This window comes from Hylobates moloch, unplaced genomic scaffold (genome assembly GCF_009828535.3).
Source record: "Hylobates moloch isolate HMO894 unplaced genomic scaffold, HMol_V3 SCAFFOLD_1, whole genome shotgun sequence".
Classification (NCBI taxonomy): domain Eukaryota; kingdom Metazoa; phylum Chordata; class Mammalia; order Primates; family Hylobatidae; genus Hylobates; species Hylobates moloch.
The window spans coordinates 209,454,051-209,476,975 of NW_026652276.1; the positions used below are offsets into that span (position 1 = coordinate 209,454,051).

General features: G+C 43.9%; 1 non-coding gene and 1 pseudogene across 1 annotated transcript; both read right to left on the reverse strand.

Moving 5' to 3' along the window:
• Nucleotides 1–350: 350 nt before the first annotated feature.
• On the reverse strand, nucleotides 351–22,785 carry LOC116814325 (large ribosomal subunit protein eL37-like; annotated as a pseudogene).
• Nucleotides 10,370–10,431, reverse strand: LOC116809870 (U7 small nuclear RNA). Its single transcript, XR_004370040.1, has one exon. It is a non-coding gene; the product is annotated as a U7 small nuclear RNA (small nuclear RNA).
• Nucleotides 22,786–22,925: the final 140 nt, after the last annotated feature.

A 22,925-nucleotide genomic window follows, 5' to 3' on the forward strand; every position in this document is an offset into this window, starting at 1 on the left:
GACTTCCTGGAGTCAGGTGATTTTCCCACTTCAGCCTCCTGAGTAGCTGGCACTATAGGCGCACACCACCACGCCTGGCTAATTTTTGTATTTTTTTTGTAGAGACAGGGTTTCACCTTTGCCATGTTGCCCAGGCGGGTCTCAAACTCCTAGGCTCAAGCAATCTGCCCACCTCGGCCTCCCAAAGTGCTGGAATTATAGGCGTAATATTAATGTTTTTACAAACTTATTCTCCAACTCTGGGTTGGGGATTGTCACATCAACAGAGAGGGAAGCTTACTGCAGAAAATTAGGGAGTTGTTTTGTGACACAATGACTCAGTTATGCATTCAACTTTCGGTCAGCAAATATTTATTTATTTATTTTTTAAAACTAGAACATTTATCACATGACTAGTCATTGAAATTCTTAAGATGAATTGGATGCTGCAACAGCTACCCTCTTGGGATTAGGTGTGTTCCTTTTTGGAATCTGCGCCTCAATCTGTGGCAAACAATTTTTAGGTGTCTCATTCAACAAGTCCCGGTGCTATTTCGCCATTTAGCCTTGGCACCCAGTTATATTTCCTCTTGTGTTTGGCAGGGTAGCCACATTTGCCACAGGTCGTCTTCTGGAGGTGGTGGGCCTTAGAGCCACAGTGGTGGCACAATGTGTGTGTCTTACTGTGATGCTTTCCAAACGATGACATTCCCTTCATCATCTTGCTTCTGCAGCTGAGACCAAACAGACTGGAAGATAAGGCACTTCCACCACATCTGGTCAGCAAATATTTACTGAACACTTACTATGTGTCAGACACCATCTTCCTCATGGCTTCCCCTAAAGCTCCATGTAGGAAAATTAAGCATGAGGGTGATTGATTAAAGGGTCTCGGAAAAAACAAACCTTTGTGGCTAACATCCCTCCTCCTAGCCACCTGCAAGATTTAGCACTGATTACCCATCTTCAAACCCCTTGTATTAGTCTGTTCTCACACCACTATAAAGAACAGCTGGAGACTGGGTAATTTATAAAGAGGTTTAATTGACTCACAGTTCCTCATGGCTGCGGAGGCCTCCGGAAACTTACAATCATGGTGGATGGGGAAGCAAACACATCCTTCTTCACATGGTGGCAGCAAGAAGAAGTGCGGGAGAAGCCCCTAAGAAAACCATCAGTTCTCATGAGAACTCACTCACTATCTTGAGAACAGCAGCATGAGGGTAACTGCCCCATGATTCAATTACCTCCCACCAGGTCCCTCTGAGGACACATGGGGATTATGGGAATTACAATTCAAGATGAGATTTGGGTGGGGACACAGCCAACCCATATAATCCCTCTTAAAAATAATGCATTCTATCTAGGCTGCTGTAGCGGTTCACACCTGTAATCCCAGTGCTTTGGGAGGCTGAGGTGGGAGGAACACTTGAGGCTAGGAGTTTGAGACCAGCCTGTGCAACCAAGCAAGACCCTGTCTCTACAGACAAAAAAATGTAATTAGCTGGGCACAGTGGTACGTACCTGTAGTTCCAGCTACTGGGAGTGGGGCAGGGTGCTGATTTAGGAGGATCACTTGAGCCCAGGAGGTTGAAGGTGCAGCAAGCTATGATTGCACCACTGCACTCCAGCCTGGGCAACAGAGAGATACCCTGTCTCTAAAAGTAAGTAAGTAAATACATAAAATAAATAAATAAATAAATACAGCTGGGTGTGGTGACTCACACCTGTAATCCCAACACTTTGGGAAGCCAAAACAGGAGGATCACTTGAGCTCAGAAGTTCAAGACCAGACTGGGTAACACTGAGACCCTGTCTCTATAAATAAAAAAATTAAAAAATTAAAATAAAAAATACAACTAGTGCATTCTGATTGGGTCAAGGTTCTAATTTACCCAGAGAGGTCATACATCAATTATCTAATAGCATAGGAATTCCATTATCTGATTAACTAATCTTCTGTCTACAGCCATACCACCCTGAACGCCTGATCTTGTCTGATTAACTCATCTTCTGGAGCACATGGATCCATAACGGGCTCCAGTGGGGCTGAGAACACTAGAAATTATCTGCTTGTGTATCTGTACTATTTCCCCCTGGATTCAATTTCAGGCAGTATAGGAACTAGATAATCAGACACTATTCCCACCTAAAGCATGACAAACATTCCTTTAAATGCATAGCAGAGCTTGAGGGTGGAGGAGGAAGGGAAAGCTACAGGGACAACAAATAAACAAACAAACAAAGCAAAGAAATGAGAACCCTGAAGATGTGGCTGGGTTTGGGGGAGGGGGCGGGGAGGGGGCTGTTCAGTAATGTTGATAACCAAAGCCTGCCATAAAGCTGGGGCCCATCAGCAAAAGGAGGAGAAAGGGAAAATTTATCTGCTTCAGCCATAATTCTGGACCTGAAAAAACATTTCCACTGAGAATTTGCAATCCTGGGCTTCAGGCATGTTTGTAAACAGAATGCGTACTGTGCCTGGTCTGGGCAAACACAAGATCAAACATGAACAAACATTAGCGGTGGATTGTTAGTTCTTTGAAGAAGCTTTGCAGAGATTCTCTGGAGGAGCTACAGTTAACCCAGGCTATGTATGATTCCCACACAAAAAGTTTGGACAAGTAAAGCTCAAATGCAAAAAATAAATCACACAGAAACAAGCCTACATGAGCAAATGCCAGCATACCCAAGAAACAGCTGCAAAATACCCTTTCCATTTTCCTATAACAGAATTATTAGGTATGAAGTAAAAAATAAAAATTTAAAAAATGTTTACAGAAAAATAAAAATAAACTGAAAACATGACAAAGAAGCCATATGCTATCAAAACAGATGAGATTTGAAAAAATAAATCAATAGAACATCTAAAACTGAAAGCCATGATAATCAAAATTAAAAACTCAATGGGCAAGTTAAACAGCAGATTAGATAGGATGGAAGACAGAATTAGTGAGTTAAAAAAAATACAGAAACAAAAACAAGCCAAACTCCCTCCCCCACAAGATCTAAAAAGTTTGCAGAATGAAGCAGAGAGGGACAAAAACTTGGAAAATATGAAAGAAATATTAAGAGACATGAAGACCAGACTGAGTAAGATGAACATGCATCCAGTAGAAGTACTGTAAGAAGAAAACAGAATAGAGAGAGGCAATATGCTAAGAGATAGTGGCTGGAATTGTCCAGAAGCAATGAATGATATGAAACCCTCACCTTCTATCATCAAGGAAGCTAGATGACAAAGGAATAATATTTTTAAATGTACAACAGTAAATAACAGGTCGGGCATGGGAGCTCACACCTGTAATCCCAGCACTTTGGGAGGCTGAAGCAGGCAGCTTGTTTGAGCCCAGGAGTTTGAGACCAGCCTAGGCAACATGGTGAAACCCCTTGTCTACCAAAAAAAAAAAAATTAGCCAGGCATGGTGGAGCATGCCTGTGGTCCCAGCTACCTGGGTGGCTGAGGTGGGAGGATTGCTTGAGCCTGGGAGGCAGAGGCTGCAGTGAGCTGAGATCACATAACTACAATTCAGCCTGGGCAACAGAGCAAAAACCCTGTCTCAAAAAAAAAAAAAAAAAAAAAAGTAAATAACTAGCAAACTAGAATTTTATACTTAATCAAGATAACATTTAAAAGCAAGAGGACCTATGGAATGGGAGAAGTATTTGCAAATCATGTATCTGATAAGGGACTTGTATCCAGAATATATAAAGAACTTCTACAACTCAAAAATAAAAAGACATATAACCTGATTTGAAAATAGGCACAGGACCTTTTTTTTTTTTTTTTTTTTTTGAGATGGAGTTTCACTCTTGTTGCCCAGGATGGAGTGCAATGGCACAATCTCGGCTCACTGCAACCTCCGCCTCCCAGGTTCAAGCGGTTCTCCTGCCTCAGCCTCCCTTGTAGCTGGGATTACAGGCACCCACCACCAGGCCCAGCTAATTTTTTGTATATTTAGTAGAGACGGGGTTTCACTATGTTGGCCAGGGTGGTCTCGAACTCCTGGCCTCTGGCGATCCACTCACCTCAGCCTCCCAAAGTGCTGGGATTACAGGCGTGAGCCATCGCGCCCAGCCACTTTTTTTTTTTTTTAAGACAGAGTCTTGCTCATCACCCAGGCTGGAGTGCAGTGGGGTGATCTCGGCTCACTGCAGCTTCTGCCTCCCGGGTTCAAGCAATTCTCCTGCCTCAGCCTCCCAAGTAGCTGGGATTACAGGTGCCTGCGACCATGCCCAGCTACAATTGTGTGAAGGATTTGAATAGACATTTCTCCAAAGGAGGCTTACAAATAGCCAATATCCAGATAAAAAGATGTTCAACATCATTAGTCATTAGGGAAATACAAATGAAATCCACAATGAGATACTACTTAACAACCACCAGGCTGGCTAAAATTTAAAAAAGTAAAGACAATAACAAGTGTTGACAGGATGTGGGGAAATTGCAACCTTTATCTATTGCTGGTAGAATTACAGAATGATGCAGCCACTCTGGAAAACAGTTTGGCAATTCCTCAAAATATTAAACACAGAGATACCATATAACCCAGCAGTTCTAATCCTAGTTGGAGACCCAAGAGAAATGAAAACATGTATCTACACAAAAACGTGTACACAAATATTCATATCAGCCTTATTCATAATAGCTAGGGTGGAAACTACCCAAATGTCCACCAATGGATGAATGGGTAAACAAAATGTGGTATATCCATACAACAGAATATTACTTGGACATGAATGAAATTCTGATACAAGCTACAACATAGATGAAACTTGAGAACGTTGTGCAAGTTGGAAGAAACTGAGGCAGGAGAATAGCAGAGCAAGCTGGGGCAAAGATCCTTGGACGTAAGCTAGCTTAAGCAGTAGCAAAAGCAAAACATGCAAAATAGCAGAAGTAGAACATACAAAATAAGGGAGTAAGCAGTGAGTTGAAACATGCAAGATAAGAAAAATAAGAAGGACCTGCAGTAGCAATTTGGTCACAAAAAATAAAAGTAAAGATAAGCAATTTGGTCAAAAGAGATAAAGTAAGGTTGGGCAAGTGGAAAAATATATATATATATAAAAGGCCATGAAATGTAACAAACTGGGACTGATACCACTTGCAGGTCAGCCCGCTCTCTCCTCTCTGGGAGTGTTACTATGCACAACAAATTTTTGCTGCTTTGCTGTGCTATCTGTGTCACGTCCAGTTCTTTGTTTGGGACAACAAGAGCCTGGAACTACACGGTACCATCCATTAACAAAACCAGACACAAAAGGTCATATATTATTCATTTATATGAAATGTCCAGAATAGTATTCCTTTGTATGAGATCTAAAAACTATAGGCCTGTTGCATGGCTCACAGCTCTGGTCCCACCACTTTGGGAGGCCAAGGTAGGAGGACCACTTGAGCTCAGGGGTTTGAGACCTGCTTGGACAATACAGAGAGACCCAGTCTCTACAAAAATAAAAAATAAAAAAATTAGCTGGGCGTGGTGGCACACGCTTGTAGTCCCAACTACTCAAGAGGCTGAGGTGGGAGGATCCCTTGAGTTGTGGAGTTCAAGGCTGCAGTGCGCTATGATGGCACTACTGCACTCCAGCCTAGGTGACAGGGCAAGACCCCATCTCAAAAAAGAGTTGTTGGTGTGAGAAGAGTAGAAATGTGTGCCTTAGGGGAACCCAGGAGTGTGGCCTGTACCCAGAATTACTCCCTGGGTAATACTGATGAGGGAGCTGCTCTTCTGAAGCCTTGTTTCTTCTGGTCCCTTGCACCTCCGCTCCCAGCTCACCCTGGTCTGCTCCCAGATATCCTATACCCTAGAAGTACAGAGGACACCCACTCTTATCACCCTTGTGGTAGCCAGTGTCCTATAGCACTATCTGCCTGCCTTCTTCCCATCCCTTCCCCATGATCCAACACAGCCTTCTGGTGTCCTAAAAGGAGTTAGTCTGACATATCCCCAGCAAATATGTAGATGGCGTCAACTCATGTCAAAATCCTTTCCCCTCCCTATTTTACAAACCACTCCGCTCCATCTGTATTAGTTTTCTAGGGCAGTGGTAATAAAGTATCACAAACTAGGTGATTCATAACAATATATTCTCTCACAGTTCTGGAGGCTGGAAGTTTGAAATTAGGGCATTGGCAGGGCCATGCTGCCAACTAGGGGAGGATACTTCCTTGCTTTTTCCAGTTTCTGGTGGCCCCACACATTCCTTGGCTCATGGCACCCTAACTCTAATCTCTCTGCCTCTGGCATCACATGGCCATCTTCCCTCTGTCTGTCTGTGTTCAAATTTTCCTCTTCTTATAAGGACACCAGTCACACTGGATTAGGGCCCACCCTAATGCAGTGCCCCCCACTCCATATCCTTATTTGCAAATAAAGAGAATACTATGAGGATTGTGTGTGCATGGAACATAGGAAAATGGGCACTTTCACACAGTGTGCCTAGGAAGGCTATTTCATAGTATGGAACAAGAGCCTAAAAAGGTGTGCTGGCTGTGTGTAGAGGCTCACACCTGTAATCTCAACACTTTGGGAGGCCGAGGCAAGAAGATGGCTTGAGCCCAGGAGTTTGAGACCAGCCTGGGCAATATGGTGAGACCCCCGTCTCTACAAAAAACAAAAATAAAAGAACAAAAGTATCAGGAGTGGTGGTGTGTGCCTGTGGTACCAGCTATTTGGGAGGCTAAGATGGGAAGATCGCTTGAGCCCAGGAGGTCGAGACTGCAACAAGCCGTGATGGCGCCATTGCACTCCAGCCTGGGTGACAGAGCAAGAAAATAAAATAAAAAAACAAAGGCATGCCTTCTGGCTTTTACTCATAGGTATTAATCTTAAGGAAATAATTGGGCAAGCGTACAAAAATGTAAGTATAAAGACATTCATTGCCGCTTTGTTTAAAACAGTAAAAAGCACAAACACTCGAAATGAATACAAAGGAGAATTTATTTGCTCTTAAAGAGGTTGCAATTCAACTGAATTCTTTACTTTTACCTATGTTTCCTTCTCTTAGAACCACAACCCACTTGCAGATATTAAAATGGTGTCCTTCTATGAAACAATTAGAAACTTGAATATCGTTTGATGGTATTAGGAATTGCTGTTGATATTTTAGCTGTGTGATAGTGTTTTAGCTTTGTTAAAAATGTGTAAACTTTATTTTTTTATTTTTTTTTCTGAGATAAGTTCTTTTTGTGTCACTCAAGCTGGAGTGCCGTGGTGCAATTACAGCTCACTGCAGCCTCAACCTCCCTGGTTCAAGCTATCCTCCTGCCTCAGCCTCCTGAGTAGCTGGGACTACAGGTACTTGCCACCAGGCCCAGCTCATTTTTTGTTTGTAGAAATGAGGTCTTCCAATGTTGCCTGGGCTGGTCTCGAGCTCCTGGGCTCAAGCGATCCTCCCGTCTTGGCCTCCCAAAGCGCTGGGATTACAGGCATGAGCGACTACACCTGACCTCAAGTCTTCAGCTTTTACAGATGCATACCAGATATTTGCAGCTGAACTGACAGGCTGTATAGGATGTATTTCAAATAATACAGGAATGGGGAAAGCACGTGTGTGTCAATGGGGCAGAATTGGCCATAGGTTAAGGGTTGATGGTGGCTGAAGATTGGATACGTGTAAGCTATTCTGCTCGTCTGTCTACTTTTGTGTATGATCTAAAGTTTCCATAATAAAAAGTCAAACAAAGTATATATCTAGTTGAATTCTGTTTTTGTAGAATCTTCTAGGTATCACAACTTCATAGGCGGTTCTATTAACACTTCTCCATTATGTAATTTTTCTAAAATGTCTGTTTCTCTAACTTAATTGTTTTCCAGGATGAAATAAGTATGAAAGTACTTGGGGGACTGACAGCCTTCTACATATAAAAGAGATTATTAGGACTCATTAATGTTCTAAATATGTACTATTGTACTCTTTAGTGGAGAAAGAATTAAGTTAAATTTTTGGCTTCAAATAATTCATAGTCTAAAATTTTCCTTGATTTAAAGTGACTTTTCTCAAAAAGACACTGCAGGAAGGGATATAATAAGACCATGTGTGTAAATGAGGCTGAGTTTGGTGCTGAAAAACTCAGCTTCCTTTGATCAGTCAGATCCCTGGAACTGGGATGGGGCAGGGACCATGTGTCCTATTCATTGCTGCATTTCCAGCACCCAGCACAGCCTCTGGCACACAACATAAGATAATAATAATAGTGGTGATAATAATAAAATAGAACTAACATTTGTTGAGCTTCAGTGCCAAACAATGTGCAACTGCTTTGCCTGCATAATCTCATTTCATCTTCAAAACACTCCTGCCGGGCGCGGTGGCTCACGCCTGTAATCCCAGCACTTTGGGAGGCCGAGGCGGGCGGATCACGAGGTCAGGAGATCGAGACCACGGTGAAACCCCGTCTCTACTAAAAATACAAAAAATTAGCCGGGCGTGGTGGCGGGCGCCTGTAGTCCCAGCTACTCGGAGAGGCTGAGGCAGGAGAATGGCGTGAACCCAGGAGGCAGAGCTTGCAGTGAGCCGAGATCGTGCCACTGCACTCCAGCCTGGGTGACAGAGCGAGACTCCGTCTCAAAAAACAAACAAACAAACAAACAAAAAAAACAAAAAAAAACAAAACACTCCTATGGGGAGTGTCTCAACATCACACTGAGAGAAAACTGATGCGAATACTGAGCCTCAGGAAGATTAAGTTACTTATCCAAGGTCATCCAGTCAGAGAGTGTGAGGCTGGCTTTGAACTCACTTCTGTTTGTCCTGGAAGCCCCTGAAATGCCAACGTGAGAAATTCGGTCCTCTTAGTGTGTCTCTTCTTGCAGGGACAGTGAGGACAGCAGGCTATTGGAGCTTGGTGACACTTGCCTCTGCAATTCCCTAGGCAGCTCCCCCAGCTCAGATTCTACACCTTCAGGCTACTTCCTGTTGTCTTTTGAGTACCCAAACAGACTTTTGTACAGAGAAAAGAAAACACTCGCTAACCAATAAGCACAAGGCTTGGCGGGTTTATTTATTTAATAAATTGAAGTTAATTAATAAGTGTTTATATGTCAATTTTGTGTTTTTACTAATTTGAGTTATTGTAACTGTATATATTATATAGTATATTTTTATTAATTTTTTTTTTTTTTGAGACGGAGTTTCGCTCTTGTCGCCCAGGCTGGAGTGCAATGGCACGGTCCCGGCTCACTGCAACCTCCACCTCCTGGGTTCAAGCAATTCTCCTGCCTCAGCCTCCTCAGTAGCTGGGATTACAGGCATCTGCCACCATGCCCAGCTAATTTTTGTATTTTTAGTAGACATGGGGTTTCACCATGTTGGTCAGGCTGCTCTTGAGCTCCTGACCTCAGGTGATCCACCCGCCTTGGCCTCCCGAAGTGCTGAGATTACAGACATGAGCCACTGTGCCTGGCCATTTTTATTAATTTTTAACTTTTATTATATGCAAGTCATATATAAATTTAAGTGATTTGAGTGATAAGGCCCAGAGCCTTGTCATCTAGGGGTGTGATGATACTATCAAGCTTCCAGATCTATCAGTTAAATAATTAGGAGGTAGGAGGGAAGAAGTGTCCTAAAGGCAAGTAGTTCAGTCTCCAAAATGCCTTGCCCAGTGGTTTTTCATAGTTGACATTTAATAAATAGTTGTTGAATAAATGACTGTGAAAAAGAAGAAAATAGTCATAAACAAAATTGAAAGTAAATAGGCCAGGTGTTGTGGCTCATGCCTGTAATCCCAGCACTTTGGGAGGCTGAGGCAGGAGGACTGCTTGAACCCAGGAGTTCAAGACCAGTCTGGGTAATATAGCAAGACCCCATCTCTACTACTAAATAATAAAAATTATTTAAAAAAAAAAACTAAAAGTGGCTGGGCGTGGTGGCTCACGCCTATAATCCCAGTACTTTGGGAGACCAAGGCAGATGGATCACTTGAGGTCAGGAGTTTGAGACCAGCCTGGCATGGTAAAACCCCGTCTCTACTAAAAATACAAAAATTGGCCGGCATCATGGCACTCACCTGCACTCCCAGCTACTCAGGAGGCTGAGGCAGGAGAATTGCTTGAACCCAGGAGGCAGAGGTTGCAGTGAGCTGAGATCATGCCACTGCACTCCAGCCTGGGTGACAGAGTGAGACTCTGTCTCAAAGAAAAATAAAACAAAACAAAACAAAACAAAAAAACTTAAAGCAAATAGGCAGGGAAATATTTTCGTAAGTACAATAACAAGGTCTCAATTTCTTAATATATCAGGAACTTGGGAAATTGATAAGAAAAGCATGAAATCTTCAAAAAATGATAATGCTAAATAAATGCAGAATGAATAAATGAAAGAATAAGTGGGGGCTAATAGAGAGATACCTTTCCTGGAATTTAACATGTTAATTTTTTTTAGGGGCTTTCCAGTAAAGACCTAAAGACCTGCTAGACAAATTCTCAAAGAGCTGTAACACTAACACGTTAATTTTGCAAGAGTACATCGGGGACCATATGAAGATAAGGGGACCTCAGGTATGTGAAGGGGGACTTAGAAAATGCAAAGAGCTCAGCTGCAGAGCTGGCTTCAGCCTTTTTCGGATGAACAAGAGGACAGGAAAGGAATTGCTGCATGGCCTGGCAGAACAATCAGATGTCCCAAGTTAGGGAAAGTAGAAAAATCAGGAAGTATAATACACTGGTGAGCTCCCTGCTTTGGAAGCAGGAATGTGGCTTTGCTGGGAAGCTACCCTTTGAGGAGGAAATCCAACTCTACAGGTAGACAGCAGTCTCCCAACAGTAGAGTTGGGGAGATAGCTGGAGGAGGAGGAGGAGGAGGAGATGGGAAAGGGCCTACCCAGAGTAAGGCCAGCTCTGTTCCTCCCTGATGGGTGGGTCACAGTGGCCAAGCCTCTGGGACAGGGTTAGGGGAAACCTGGGCTCTGATGACAGCGGCAACTTCTCAGTCCTGTCTGGCACATAAAAATAGCTTTTCCTTTCTCAGTCCTGTCTGGCACATAAAAATAGCTTTTCCAGGTGATGTGACTCTGGGGCTTAGCCAACTGCAGGCCTGGTTACTGTGCTTGGTTACCGGCCTTTGCCCTGTCTCCAGATCTTGGAATGACTTTGGCTTTAACACTTCCCCCTAGGGGCCTCATAAGTGAAGCCTCATCCTCAGGAGACAAGGGTGACTTTTCATAGTGTGCCCCCTTTGTGGGAAGGGTATGCTGACCTTTAGGAGTGCAGGAAGGGCACTTCCCTCCTTTCTTGGCTTAGAAAACGTAGGGGAGCTCAGCTAGCCCATATCTACTGTTTCCTGGGTAATTCACTAAGCCAACCAAAGAACCTGAACTTCCTGCAGTAATGAGGCCAACATACAGTCTCAGGTACACAAAACCACCAAGAGTCACATGCCTCTTGACTCAGAGACCTACTCCAGGAGTCTGTAAAAGCTGCACAACCAGGCCCAGGCCCTCAGGGTACCAGAAGTCACATGAACAATGAGAACATCAACAGGCCTGAGGCCACTGACAGATGCAAAGTTTCCTAGGGTACACACATTTGCCCTAATATACACACACCTGTCCTGATTTACATACTCAGAGCCCCCTGGGCAGTACACATCCCATGATGCACTGAGCTCCTTATTTGGGATAGAACCCCCTTTTAGAGCTAGTACCCAGGCTGCTCATTTTCCTTGCTATCAAAGGAGATTCTCCACATCCCTCTATTCCTCCTTCTCCCTGATTTCTCCCTGTTGTGCAGATAGAGAAGTGGCAAGGGACAATGGTGATTTTATTCCAGAAGGCTGAGGAACCAAGGCTGCAAAGACTCTATAAAAGCACTTAGTTATAGAATCTAAACAGCCAGAAGGAATGTTTAGAGCCATTATCGAGCTCAGTCAGTTTGTTTTCACGACAAGGATCCTGAGGCTAGAGAAGCAAAGAAGTTTACCCAATGCCCCAGGCTGGGCAGTGGCTGAGGCTGAATTTGATGATACAGGTGGGATGGGCAGGTTCAGTCTAGCTAGAGAATTTAGTTAGCTCAGGGGTGGGGTTGGCTTACTAATTTTTTTTTTTTTTTTTGAGACAGAGTCTTGCTCTGTCACCCAGGCTGGAGTGCAGTGGCGCGACCTCAGCTCACTGCAACCTCTGCCTCCCAGGTTCACGCCATTCTGCCTCAGCCTCCTGAGTAGCTGGGACTACAGGCGTGTGCCACCACATCCAGCTAATTTTTGTATTTTTAGTAGAGATAGGGTTTCACTATGTTGGCCAGGCTGGTCTCAAGCTCCTGACCTCAGGTAATCCACCTGCCTTGGCCTCCCAAAGTGCTGGGATTACGGGCGTGAGCCACTGCATCCAGCCCGGTTTACTGATCTTTAGGGCGTGTGAGTGATAAAGATTGGTCCACTGATAACAACTGAGCATCTGGTTTGCACAAGGCACAGACTGAGAAGCAAATATATTTTTAAATCTTAAAACAACCCTCTCAAAGTTACAGGAGATAACTAATTAACAGAGAAGATCGATGAATAAGGATGATGCTTACAATACATTTTTTAAATTTTATTTTGCCCGGGCGTGGTGGCTCACACCTGTAATCCCAACACTTTGGGAGGCCGAGGCGGGTGGATCACTTGAGGTCTGGAGTTTGAAATCAGCCTGGCCAACATGGCGAAACCCTGTCTCTACTAAAAACATAAAAATCAGCCAGGCATGGTGGCAGGTGCCTGTAATCCCAGCTACTCAGGAGGCTGAGGCAGGAGAATCACTTGAACCCAGGAGGCAAAGGTTGCAGTGAGCCAAGATCACACCACTGCACTCCAGCCTGGGTGACAGAGCAAGACTCCGTCTCAAAAAAAAAAATTATTTTGGATTCAGTGGGTACATGTGCAGATTTGTTACATGAGTATATTATATAATGGGCTTCTAGTGAACCCATCACCCAAACAGTGAACACTGCACTCAGTGAGTAGTTTCTCAAAAGGGACCCCCTTTGGAGTCCCTGGTAAGAACTTCCAAGAATAATACACAAGACGTTCTCTAGACAGAACATGCTTATCAACTGAGAGATATAAACATCGAATGCCGTATCAGCAAGCGATACTCCAACATGCAAAAGAACCCGGGATAGGGGACTGGGGAGGTTTCCAGGGTCAAATGGGAGAGCTGGGAGCCTAAGACACCAACAGTTTTAGCTGACTTTCAGGATCTGTCAGGCGAGGGGCTGAGGGGTTCGGTGTGGGTAAAGCTTTGGGCCTTCATCGTTGACAGGAGGGATTCTGACTGGACAGCTTTTTCTCCAGTCCTTTAGCCAAAGGAGGAAGGATTACCAGGAGAAGGAAAAAAGGGTGGAAGTCTCCTCAAAGACCAGTTGTCCTCTACCCTTCATTACCCCCTCTCCTGACAGCAGCCACTGTCCTTCTTGGCTAAGAAAAGAGGCAGCAGGAACAGCCCCCTGTCCTGCTCTAGCCGAGTTGGAGCAGAGCCACGGAGTGAGTTGGCTGGCAGCAGAAATGTCTGGGCATCTGTGTCTGGGGGAGAGGTGCCAGCTGTCTAGGCAGAAAGAAAATGTGCCCATGTGCACACACACGTGTGTAAAGGTAGGGCATGTGTGTGTGAACACATGCAGCAGAGGGAAGAGCAGCTGTTTTAATTGTGAATGACAACAGCACAGACACCAGGAGAACCCCGTTGTCTCCCAACCCATAGACTCAGACTCTGCCTCCCTGCCAGGAGCAAAACACCCATCTCCTCTGGTAGCACCTCGACCATCTACCAGGCAGCAACAGAGCTCATTTGAGGCCTGGCCCTTTTGCAGTTAACCTGGGCTCTCCCATGCTCATAGAGCCCACTGTGACCACCAAGAGAAGGTGACAGCAAGGAGGAAGGCTCCCTCTATGTTCTAACATTCAATGATTTTATGGTTCCATGAAGGAAAGAGAGCAACGTGTCAATACACAGATTTATCCTAAACTGCTGGATGGAAATAACTTGGAGAACAGCATAGAATGAGCAAACTCTTAAATACATGTCTCCAGTGAGTTTCCTTTTTGATTCTAATTACCTCCATAAGACAGAAGACTGTCCTCAAGCCTATATTGAGATGAGAAAATAGAGACTTCTTCACCCCAAATCTTTCCTAAGGTTTTTTTATTTACATACTTTTTCTTCTTATAATACATGCTCATAGTAGAAAAATTGAAACTCAGGAAACTATAAAACCTCCATAATCCACCCCATCCTCACTTTACTTCCACAGGCCCCAGATACGCCTGCTATGGGATGCCCCATCATGTTAAAATGCACCCACACCTCACATCTGAAGTTACTATGCTGAGTTGAAACTGTCTAGTTGGCCAGGCGCGGTGGCTCATGCCTGTAATCCTTGTACTTTGGGAGGCTGAGGCGGGTGGATCACTTGAGGCCAGGAGTTCAAAACCAGCCTGGCCAACATGAGGAAACCCCATCTCTACTAAAAATACAAAAAAACTAGCCAGACGTGGTGACAGGCAGCTGTAATCCCAGCTACTCAAGAGGCTGAGGCAGGAAAATTGCTTAAACCTGGGAGGCGGAGGTTGCAGTGAGCCGAGATCGTGCCACTGCCCTCCAGCCTGGGTGACAGAGCGAAACTCCATCTCAAAAAAAAAAAAAAAAAAGAAAGAAACTGTCTAGTTAACATATATTTTACAGACCTTTGATTAAATGTTTATGAATTTTAGTTTTGTCACTTAAAATTTTTTGAAGCCAATATATTTTGTTTTGTATATCTCAAATATGTTTGAGAGTCTCTGAAAAGTCTATAGGCCCCAGGAACTGTGCTTATTGTGACTAATGAATAAGAGGACCCTGCCCAGTGAAAAATGTTACTATTTAAGAGTAGGTATACTGTTAGTCTCTCTCTCTCTATATATATATGCATTTATCATGGATAACTTATAGAGCCCATACAGTTTTGAATACTGTTTTTCTCCTACAATACATTGTTCATCCAGTATTTCGCAGACAGAGCTTGAGAGCAGAGGTCCGCTGTGTCAGTGGAGTCCCCCACCCACACCACAGCTTCTCAGTGCAGGTTCTAGGACCACACACCTCTTACGTAGAAATGCTCTGAGAGAGACAGCTTGTCTCCCTCAGGACCTGAGCTTCACAGATAAGGAAACTGAGGCCTGAAGAAGTGACTGGCCCCAGGTGAGTGGTTAGTTAGTACCACAACCAGACTCAGAATTTAGGTTGCTGGCTCAGGTGGGAGGTGAAGAAGCCACTGCTTGCCTTGGGTGCCCTCTGCCCATCTTCCAGGGCCAACTCTCTGTGGGCACCTTCCTCTGGCGCCATACTGCCAGGCCCTCCCACTCCACTCCCGCCTCCCACTAGCTGCTCCAAGCTCTTGACCCAATTTCCCCATCCAAACTCCTGTGTTTGTTTTCCCTTCATTGTCACAATGTTGCTCAAGCTGTAAATTTACAAAATGTTAGTAAATTTTAATTTTTTTCTCTGATCATAAAAGTAACAGATGCACATGGGAGAAAATAGGAGGAAAAAAGGAGTTCTTTATCATATCACCCAGAGATGATCACTGTAAAAATGCTGTGCAACAAACAGCAATAAATAGAATTAGAAATTGATCAGCTGCTCTGTCGTTATTATTATTATTAATTTTTTTAGAGACGGGGTCTTGTCATGTTGCCTAGGCTGGTCTTGAACTCTTGGGCTCAAGCAATGCTCCCACATCAGCTTCCCAAAGTGCTATTATTACAGGCGTCAGTCACCATGCTTGGCATGTTCCTTTCAGTTATAAAGTATCTCAGATACATAAACATGATTCATTCATTCAACAAACATTTGTTGAGCATGTACTACATGGAAGGCATTGTTCTGGGTTTAGGAACATAGTAATTGACACAATAGTCCGAGTCCTTGTTCTCAAGGAGCTACATTCTAGCAGAGGAAGACAGATAATCAACAAATAAATATAAAACAGGTTTGTTGGTATTGAGTACTATGAAGAAAAAATAAAACAGGGTAAAGGAGAAGAGTAGGTGGTGAGTGTTACTGTACATAAAATGATTGGGAAAGCCTCCCTGAGAAATGACATTTGATCAGGGTCCAGAAGGAAGTGACAGAGTGAGCCAAATATTGAGTGAACATGTTTCAGACACTGAGGACATAATAGTGAATAAAAGTGACATTCCACTCTGGGCCACCGGTCCTCCTCTTCATTGTAGACACCTTGTACTATTTTACCTGATGGCCTGAAGACTGAATTGTACAGGAAGAGAAGGAAGAGGAAGAGCTACCCTTAACATTTTAATTTTTTTGGCGGGTGCGGTGGCTCATGCCTGTAATCCCAGCACTTTGGGAGGCTGAGGCAGGTGGCTCACCTGAGGTCAGGAGTTCGAGACCAGCCTGGCCAACATGGTGAAATCCCACCTCTACCAAAAAAAAGTACAAAAATTAGCTGGGTGTGGTGGCTGGCACCTGTAGTTCAGCTACTCGGGAGGCTGAGGCAGGAGAATCGCTTGAACCTGGGAGGTGGAGGTTGCAATGAGCTGAGACCGCACCACTGCACTCCAGCCTGGGTGACAGAGTGAGACTGTCTCAAAAAAATAAAAATAAATAATAAATATAAATTTATTTATTTATTTATTTATTTAATAAGGTTGGTCTTGAATTCCTAACCTCAACTGATCCACCTGCCTTGGCCTACCAAAGTTCTGGGATTATAGGCATGAGCCACTGCGCCCAACCAACCCTTAACATTTTAATATACAGACTTAAAAAGTCTAAAATTGGCCGGGCGTGGTGGCTTACACCTGTAATTCCAGCACTTTGTGAGGCTGAGGCAGGTGGATCACTTGAGGTCAGGAGTTTGAGACCAGCCTGGCCAACATAGCGAAACCCCGTCTCTACTAAGAATACAAAAATTAGCTGGGCATGGTGGTGGGCACCTGTAATCCCAGCTACTCGGGAGGCTGAGGCAGGAGAATCGCTTGAACCTGGGAGGCAAAGGTTGCAGTGAACTGAGATTGCACCATTGCACTCCAGCCTGGGTGACAAGACCAAGACTCTGTCTCAAAAAAAAAAAAAAAAAAAAGTCTAATATTAATCAATATTTACTTTCCTCCCAAATAAAAACATATTAAACTTTATCTTTGCTCACTGTTCCCACCTGAAATGTTTACCAATTTTTCAGTTTATCTTGTTATTTTTACTTTTCCAAATCAACCATTATTACTAAAAATAGTTTTGAGTAGTCATAATTTGTTTAGATACATCCATATGTTTTGTAAATATTTCACCATTTTTTCTTGCATTTCTCTATTTCCTTTTGGGTTCAGTTTTCTTGTGTCTTAGGTTCATTCTTCAGTAGTTTCCACGGTAAGGGCCTATGGCAGCTAACTCTGTTTTGTTTGTCATCTGAAGATGTCCTCAACTTGCCCTCCTTTAAAAAAAAAAAATGACTTTATTCAGATATAGTTCACATATCAAAATCCACCATTTTAAAGTATACAATTCAATGGTTAAGTATATTCATAGACTTGTACAACTGTCAGCACTAATTTTAGAACATTTCATCACCAGCCCACACACCAAAAAAAAACTACCCTGTACCCACTAGCAGTCATTCCCCAGTCCCCTCTCCTCCAGCCCTTGGCAACCACTTACCTACTTTCTGTCTCTGTGGATTAGCCTTTTTTTTTTTTTTTTTTTTTTTTTTTTTGGGACAGTCTCACTCTCTTGCCCAGGCTGGAGTGCAGTGGTGTGATCTCGGCCCACTGCAACTTCTGCCTCCTGGGTTCAAGCGATTTTCCTGTCTCAGCCTCCCAAGTAGGTGGGACTACAGGTCAGCACCATCATGCCCGGCTAATTTTTGTATTTTTAGTAAAGACAGGGCTTCACCATGTTGGCCAGGCTGGTCTCAAACTCCTGACCTCCAGTGATCTGCCTACCTTGGTCTCTGTGCTGGGATCCTCAAAGTGCTGGGCTTACAGGTGGGAGCCACTATGCCCAGCCCTGGATTTGCCTATTCTGACATTTCATATAAATGGAATCATACAATATGTGCCCTTTTGTTTCTGGTTTCTTTCACTTAGCATAATGTGTTCAAGGTGCATCCATATTATAGCATGTGTCAATACTTCATTTTTTATGGCTGAATAATATTCCATTGTATCACATTTTGTTTATCCTTTAGCCAGTTGACAGACATTTGAGTTGTTTCTACTTTTTTGGCTATTATGAATAATGCTGCTATGAACATTTGTGTACAAGCGTTTGTGTGTGAGCATACATCTTCAGTTCACTTGGGTATATATTTAGGAGCGAAATTGCTGGATCATACAGTAATTCTATGTTTAACTTTTTGAGGAACTATTCTAAAGCAGCTGCACTATTTTACATTCTAACAGCAACGTATGAGGGTTCTGTTTTCTCTACATTTTCATCAACGTTTGTTCTTTTCCAGGTTTTTTTGCTTGTTTGTGTTACAGCCATCCTAGTGAGTGTGAGGTGGTGTCTCACTGTATTCTATTTTTTATGTTCATTTTAACATAAACGTAGCATACTGCCCACATACTATATACCCTTTTCATTTAACAATATATTGTGGAGATCTTGTCGATATGTACAGAACTTACTCTCTTTTTTTCTGGCTTTATGGTAATTCATGGTATGAATGCACCATCTTTTATTTAACCAGTTCTCTACGGATGGGCTGTTTTTTCCAGTCCTTCACTATCACAAACAGTGCTGCAACAACTACCTTTACACACTCCATTCTCTATATGTGGAAGGATAAATCCTAAAAGTGGAATTCTGGGCTAAAGGGCATGTGTATGCTTTTAATTTTATAGATATTGCCAAATGGTACTCAGTGGTCTTTTTTAAACACCTCAATGGTCTTGAGGTGTTTAAAAAACAAGTGGGGGTCAGGGAAACAATTATTGACAAATTGATTTCCATACTGAATGTACCAGTTTATACTTACCAGAAATAAGTACATGTTATTTAAATGAACACTGGATGATAAGATCAAATTTGTGAAAATACTTGTGTTCTTAGTATGGTACTCTTGTGTGGGTTGACTTCAGAATCATTTCTTTTTAGGGGCTTTGGGGGAAAGGCAGCTTATAAAAAGCTTTCCTTGGTTGCAGTTCCAAGGAGGAGGTAGAGCCTGAAAAGGGCTTCTCTTGGGGCCCTTATCTACTTTTCGTTGGTGAAACAATCGGTACTCACTGAAGATGCTGGGTAAAATATTCATTATTATTCCTTCAGTCAACAAATATTTATCAAAAGCCTACTATTTGGTGCTAGCTGCTGGAGATGGAATGGAAACAAAATCAGATCAAACACTTTCACTGACATTTTCAGGCTTTTGAAGGGACACAGACATTAATACAACTAAGGGTAAAGTAGCACACTGGGAAAGAAATGTCTATCATGCCACTGGAGCCTGGAACAGGGTCCGAGGGTCAGCAAGGGTGACCAGAGGAAATATGTTTGAATTGAGATATGAAAGATGAGTAAAAGACTAGGTGAAGAAAGTCTCTTCTTCCTCTGGAGGAAAAAGCATAGTTAACAAATAAAGAAGGCTAGGTATGGTGGCTCACACCTGTAATCCCAGCAGTTTGTGAGGCTGAGGCAGGTGGATCACTTGAGGTCAGGAGTTTGAGACCAGCCAAGGCAGCATAGAGAGACCCCATCTCTAAAAAAAAAAAAAAAAAAAGAAAAGAAAGGGAAGAAAGGAAGAAAACAAAGAAGAAGAAAGAAAGAAAAAAGAAAAGAAAAGAATTAGCTGGGTGTGGTGGCGGCAAAGAAAGAAAAAAAAAGAATTAGCTGGGTGTGGTGGTGTGTACCTGTAGTCCCAGCTACTTAGGAGGCTGAGGTGGTAGGATAGCTTGAGCCCAGAAAGTCAAGGCTGCAGTGAGCAGTGATTGTGCCACTGTACTCCAGCCTGGAAAACAAAGTGAGACCCTTTCTCAACAACAACAACAAAGAAGAGAGGCAATAATACCTACCTCATAGCATCGTTAGAAAAATTAAATAATACATGTATTAGCAAAACATTCAGCATGTATCAGTTACTTGAAGAATGATTATTTTGTTTCCACTCTTTCTTTCTTCTTTTTTTTTTTTTTTGAGATGGAGTTTCGCTCTTGTTGCCCAGGCTGGAGTGCAATGGCCTGATCGCAGCTCAGTGCAACCTCTGCCTGCCAGGTTCAGGTGATTCTCCTGCCTGGGCCTCCCAAGTAGCTGGGATTAAAGGCATGTGCCACCATGCCTGGCTAATTTTGTATTTTTAGTAGAGATGGGGTTTCTCCATGTTGGTCAGGCTGGTCTGGAACTCCTGACCTCAGGTGATCTGCCCACCTCAGCCTCTCAAAGTGCTGGGATTACAGGCGTGAGCCACCACGCCCGACTTCTTTTTTTTTTTTTCTTTTTTAAATAACCATAGTGAATGTTAAAATCCCAGTTCCCCAAGCAAAACATTACCACCCTAGTAATGTACTTACTTCTAAACTCTACCCCACACTGCCTTGGGTTGTTAGTTATCTTATCTTATTCAAGTCTTGTTTACTCAATGAGGTGACAAGCTTATTTAGAACAAGAATCTGGCTTTATACTTTTTAGCAAAATAATATCTACTATTTGTTGAGCATATATGACATACTCTTTATGGGCATTATTTCCAACCCTCACAACAACTCTGTTTTACAGATTATTTTCCTCATTTTACAGATAAGGAAACTAAAGTTCAAAGGGGTCAGTTAGCCTGGCCAAGGTGTTGAAGGCAGGACTAAATCCTGATGCAGGTAGCTACATTTGTAGCTGACAGATGGGAAAGCATAGAGCTGCCCTCACCCAAACCCTTCTTATTTCCAACTGGCATGACCTTTAGACAGTGGCAGGGAATATGGGGAGAAAGAATTGTTGGAGAGGTGCCCATCCCTTCTTCCAGCTGTGTGAAGTATAAATTTAGAACTCAAACGGTCATTGTAGAATTCCTGCATTCATTCAGCAAGCCTAGGCTGCTAATGAGCAAAACCCCTCACTGGGAGTTTCGTAGTTGATGACACAGATAATGTTAACACTCATGGAATGTTTTTTATGTGCCAGGCATTGTTCTAAGTGCTTTATATGGATTAATTCATTTAATATCCAGGTTAAGACTGTTATGATCTCACAGAACAGCTGAGGAAACCGAACTACAAGAAGGTTAATGGGTTCGCCCAAGGCCTTCACCTGGCAAAGTAGTGGCGTTTGGATCTGGCAGTGATTTCGCAGCTTGAGACCTATTTAGTAACAGTGTGAGAGAAGGGTCACACAGTCAAGCAAAAAAACAGACGAAACTCTGGTATAGCGAAGGACCAAAAGTTCTGCCGGCTGAGCAGGAAAGTTGGTTCCAAATGTCTGCCTGCCTGCCAGCAGGCCTCCAGCCCCAACCTTCTGCTTTCCCGGCTTCCCCACCCCCTCATTACCGACAGAGCACAGCCAGCCAGCCAGGAAAGGAGGGGAAAGGTCGCAGTGGGGATGGCTCCTCCCTCTCCGTCTTACAGCCCTTGTTCAGCAGAGCCCGCCGAGCTCGCTGAGATTTGGAAAGTCACAGGGTTCTTTCCCATCAGGCACGGGCACTTGACCTGGGTACACGGAACCGCCAGTTCTAAAGCCACCAGCGGCCTTCCCTTCCACGGCGTGTACATCCCTTCCCGGGGGTCCTCCCCATTCCCAGTGTCTCTCCGGGACTCTACTTTCTGAGATCCCCCGTTGCGTGCTCTCAAGACAGACCGCACAGTCTTGGCGGGGTGGGTTGGGGGTGCTTAGTAAGGCAGCCCCGCCCCCAAATCTGGACATAAGGCTGGTCTGTGACCTCCTGGCTCTTTAGTTCAAGCCGAAAGCACCCTTAAAAATCATCCAGCGGGTCGGGCGCGGTGGCTCACGCCTGTAATCCCAGCACTTTGGGAGGCCGAGGCGGGCGGATCACGAGGTCAGAAGATCGAGACCATCCTGGTTAACACGGTGAAACCCCGTCTCTACTAAAAATACAAAAAATTAGCCGGGCGCAGTGGCGGGCGCCTGTAGTCCCAGCTACTTGGGGGGCTGAGGCAGGAGAATGGCGTGAACCCAGGAGGTAGAGCTTGCAGTGAGCCGAGATTGCGCCACTGCACTCCGGGCTGGGAGAAAGAGCGAGACCCCGTCTCAAAAAAAAAAAAAAAAAATCATCCAGCGGCCAGGCGCGGTGGCTCACGCCTGTAGCCCCAGCACTTTGGGAGGCAGAGATGGGAGTATGGCTTGAGATCAGGAGTTCGAGACCAGCCTGGGCAACATAGCGAGACTGTCTCTATTAAAAAAAAAAAAAAGAAGAAGAAGAAGAAGAAAGAAAGAAAAGAAAAGAAAGAAATCATCTAGTGGCCAATGTCTTCATTACAGATGAGAAAACTGAGGTCCATTTAAATACCAAGTGACTTGCCCATATGCAGTTAGGATCCCACACCAGGGCCAGGAGTATTTCACGTTTTCTTAAACGACACAACAAACTCTCATAGAAAGCAGAGCTTACAGGGCTTGATGTGGTGCACAAGGGCCTCGCCATTCCAGAGATACCGATGGCGACTGAAACTCGGGATTTGGAATCTTGGTACCTCTATGAAGTGAAACAAAACCAGCTCTTCAGTCCTTGAAATGAAGAAAATAACGAGTGGGATGGGGTCTGGTGCCCTCTGACAATTTAGTGCTTGCCGAAATCTCTGGGGAAGAACCCACCCTCCACGGCGGGGCTTCACGGACACGAAGGCCGTCGGTGTTTTTCACCTACTGGGGAGGAGGGATATGTGCTCTCTGACTCCTTCAAATGTTTTCTACAGCAGAGATGGCAGTCGAGATTAATACACACTCCTCGTCTCACTCCAGAACACAATGACTCAAAACCGCACGACGTGTACTTTTGGAAACAGCTCCGCGGGAGAACACCCGGGAC